The sequence below is a fragment of the Marmota flaviventris genome, chromosome 7, assembly GCF_047511675.1.
Source record: "Marmota flaviventris isolate mMarFla1 chromosome 7, mMarFla1.hap1, whole genome shotgun sequence".
NCBI lineage: Eukaryota > Metazoa > Chordata > Mammalia > Rodentia > Sciuridae > Marmota > Marmota flaviventris.
In genome coordinates, this window is record NC_092504.1 from 66157718 (window position 1) to 66162658 (window position 4941).

The following is a 4941-nucleotide window of genomic DNA, read 5'->3' on the forward strand; positions in this document are numbered from 1 at the left end:
GTCACATTTAGGTACTGGAAGTAACCAACCTACAAAGTTCTGTCCCAACACTTGTTTTTCTAAGATAAATTTTGAAAAGGTCAGAATAATCTTGATCTCAAATTCTAGAATGCAAAAGGAATACAGCTATCTGATACAAAATAAGATATATACAAATTAACCTTGAAGTAGATTCTCTTCCCAACATCAAGGGAGTTGTTTCCCCAAACAGAAACCTATAACCTCTATTATCACTAAAGAATTAGTGCCTATCTGTCTTATTTAAATGAAGACTTTTAACAGATTTGGACTGTTGTAACAAGAACACCTAATTCCTCTGAAGAATTCACCATTTTTAAATAGTACAGTAATTTTGTTAAAATCCTTTTCCCATTCCCTTGTTACATCCATCATCCCAAATTTTCAGCCTTTACAGGACTTACTGGTAAAAACTCACCAACATTTAGTAGTTAGGATCTGCTCTAAATTATAGTCCACCAAGTCCCACATTCTTTACCTAAGTCCATCTATGAGAGGCTGCTATAACCACACAAATTCTCTTGAGATCTTAAAGGGGTGCTAAGGTCAAATATATAACCAGCTCAATTCAAGACAACAGCAAGTCAATTTCAGTTACTGGTTACCCATTTATAATGCAATGGATGAACTAAGATCAGTGACAAACCAAAGGTACAAAGAATCAAGATACAGAAGATACAGAGAAGGCAAGTACATTGCCTGTAAAGAATGATAAAACAAAAATTAACCCATGTTCTCAAAGCTATCGCAACCCACACCACCTCTCTTCCACCACTCAGTAAGCCACCTGATAACACTCATTAGAATGCTAACAATCTTGGGTGATGTTCATGCTAGACCATGATTAAAATGCTGACTGGTGTAACTATCAAATGTGTGCCCTTGTCTTTCTACAGGAGGTAAAAGTAAAAACTCAAAAGCTTATGAAACAAACTGTTAACTCTCACCATCTTAATGTTAGGGTAGCTAAGATAACTTGGAATATGTAAAAACAATCCCAGTCAACACCAATAACAATTGATTAATTCTAATACAAAGGACCTTCAGGCCTCTTTGAAATGCCAACCAGATTATAATCAATCCTTCCCCAGTTTACCAGATTATAGGCAACTGAGAATTAAAGGCCAGGTAACCGGAAGTTTGCACAAGGAGATATTTATCATGCTATAATCATTTTACTCATGAACTTCTCAGACTATGCTAAACCACAATAGCTTAAACGTGACTGGTAATGAATGATGTTACGTTCTCAACTTTGTTAAAAGTAGTTTAAAAATAATCACATTTAATGAATAATTTAGAGTAATTTACAGTTATCACACTAACCAAATAAATCTTCTTCACTGAGATTGTGCATTTCGACAGTATCAAGTTGAACTAACCCCAAACCTAATAAACTCATACATATCAGGATCAACAAAGATACTGTAGTAGATGGTGGATTTAGTCCTTGTTGTTTACAAAATTCCTAATACCTTAAAACCCTAAACAAACAAAGCAGTCCCCAAAATAAACCCAAGCAATAAAATAAAAGCACATAAACTGAATTTCTAATATACAGGATGCAAAGGCCTAAAACTGGATCTTAATGTAGTTGAGACTATCTCAGTGTAAACTGGCACCTGAACAGATGTTCCACCTACAGTGCATTAGAACTCAGGCACCACAAAGTACAATGAAAAACTACCATCACAACGGAAAATAATAATATAGTTTAAGTCTTACAACCTTATAATATACACTGAAGTTTAAGAAAGGAATAAAAAGACACAGAACCCCAGGAAGAGAAATGAACTCACCTCGTAGTAGATACCTAGTAAACCAAAAGGGATCAAAATTTGATTCAGGACCAGTCCCTGAAAACTTCATTACCTGAAAATGTAGTTGGTAGTTTCAAGTGGATCAAGCAAGAATTGAAATCAAAGCTACATAACAGTTCATTAATAAAACAGGATGGTTCTATAATCATCTAGCCAACTACTTGTGAATGTTGTTGGCCAAATTCTAGAAAGATACTGAGCTAATATTTTAATTTATCTGCTGCCGTTTGCCTAAATCTTTTTACCAACCACCCCAAACTCAAACACCCTTCTGAAAACCTACTAAAACCTAGCAATTTCAAAGAAAAGGTTACAGGAAAGACATTTTAAAACATGCAAAGCCTATTAACAAATGCTGACTAAATGCTGAATATTCTTAGCAGTGAAGACATGTCTCAGAAAACCAGGAACAGAATTCAAGCAGGGGTCAATAAATGGCAGCCCAGTACCAGTACAAATATAGGTAAAAGAGGCGTAACCAGAGTTGGTTAAATAGCTAACAATCTTGATCCTCAGTATTGCCAGACAACTGATTCCTCCATACTCAAGAAATTTAATCTCAGAACCAGGTGAGAGAGCATTGTTTGGACTGAATAGCAGTGATGAAATGGGGATCCCTTAGCCTTCCCCCTGTAACCCGAGGATCAGAATACCAGCAGACCAAGTTTTTATGACTTCAGACAGGATAGAAGACTTCTCTGTTGAGCCTGAGTAGCTAGAGAAAACAAAGGATATTTCTAGGGGTTCTTCAATAATCACTATAAATGCAGATCACTCAGTGAGCAATAAACCTTGCTGAGTTCACAAGCTCTCCTCCAACCAGACAAATGTTCAAAACATCCAATTAGTTTTAAGTGCTCCACTTCTGTGAGACCCAAATCACCAAATATCTGAGGAAAATCCCTAACATATAAACTAGAAGAAGCCAAAGCAACAGGAAAAACAAAGCATCTTGGAGTAAACTCTGAAATATTAAGTATCACTGATAAACTGACAGATGGGAAGGGTATAAGAAATGACTGACATTTTTAAAGGTTGAAAGATTAAATCATACAAGTTGCTCATGAGAGAGTGAAATGGAAGGGAGAAAGATGCTTAGTAACAAGAATTCCAGGGACAAAAGACTGGGGTGGTTAATCAATTCGTTAACATGCCAGAACCGAAGAGCAAGTTTACAGAACATAAGATCCAATAGTGCCCACGATGGATAAATAAACTCAAGACAGTCATGAAATTTAAGAACACTAGTGATTTAAAAAAAAAAAAAAATCCATAGTGATTAGTAAAAATATTTAACATGTAAGCTCAAGACTCAAAAGTAATATCAAACCTTTGATTTGTCTATCCTGTCATACGAGTTATCTAGTTAGGGTATATAAACAGGAAGGTTTCAAAGCTATCTGAATTTGTGTTGCACCAAAACAAGCACTTAATCTAGGAAAAAAATCTAAAGTGAAAGGCAAAGGGAACACGAGAATGACAGCAAAGCCCCAAATAGTTACTAAACAATTAGAGGGCAACCAGTCCAGACCACAATATGGAAAACCATCAAGCAAAACATGAAAATGCTAATTACCAAATGGATTTGTACCAAGAAAAATCTTTTGATGGTTAATTTGAGAGAGAGTAAGTGCCTGGTGAACAGAAAAATGCTTATTAAAGTCAAGATACACCTAATTGGATCTTAAAAGAGGACTGAAGTAAACAAAACAGTATAAATACCAAATTGAGTTATTTTCCCACAATCCTATGTGCAAGTGCAACTTTTATAGCCAGGAGAATAACCTCTAAAATTTAAACATGAAAGTATCAGGGTCAAACAAATCTGAGTATAGGTGTTAAGTTTTTCTCATTTTCTACTGATTAATTGTGCCAAAATATGGGACTTATAAATATTTTAAACAAGAAACAAAATTAATATAGTAGAATTTCATCACCTATACTAAACTTATTTTAAATCCAATCTGAAATCTGTTACGGTTTTTTAGGGGAGCAGAACTGGGGATTGAACCCAAGTCCTCACAACATGATAGGCAATCAGTCTACCACTTAGCTGCATCCCCAGCCCGATCTTTTTAGAAGATTTTGATTACATAAAATAAGCATACTGCTTCTAGAAAATAAAATAGTGGCCTAACAACTCCAACACAAATTCTTTCCAGAGGTCAACAATTTTTTTCTGTAAAAGGCCAGAAAACAAGTATTTTAGGCTTTCCAGGTTTGTTAAAAAAAAAAAAACTACTCAACTCTGCCATGTAGCACAAAAGCAGCCATACACAAATGTGTAAACAAATGAGCACAGCTGTGCTATAAATTTTTCAAAATAGGCTTTAGGTAGGTCCCCAGTTTATTCATCATGAAATATAACTTAATGATACTTATTTTTGCTCATCAATATGTGCTGAATAATTAAACTTCATACACAAAAAGGTTGTTCAACCACATCACTCCAGTACCAATAGGACACCATTTTCAACTATTCTCAAGTCTGTTTTGAATAAGCTGACTCATCAGTCTTAAATGATCACTCAGGAATGAATGTGTACTAATACTCACTGTAGTAAGTAACCACAAAAAACTTTACATCCAAGCTGATGGGTATCAATTCCCTGAATGCTAATAACACACCAAGAACCTTACAACCCAGTCTTACCAATGTGTACAATTTTACAAATAAAACACTACAGGAAACTTACTCTGACTTAATCCTAGTTAATTAGATTTCCTGTTAAAACCCAAGAGTGACTTAAAATTCCAGGTACACCTTCAAATCCTAAAATGGGGTCGTCTTAAGGTTCTAACTGCCCCCCAAAACCCTAATGGGAAAAGTCACTCAAGCAAATGAATGCACACTCATAAAACACTGTATATATCCCATTAATCCCCCGTACTTAAATATCTATAAAGTGCTAAGTACACTACATCTTTAAAAAAACACCTCTCTGAACTAGCTGTGTCTCTACTATAATGAACAGATTAAGTCCTTATTTCTTATTTAATAAAAAAACATAAAACATTAAGTATATCTGTGCAAAGGGGTCTGTCATTCTATGCAGTTGTTCTATAAAGCACAATACATATTAATAAGCAAAAACAAAAACCC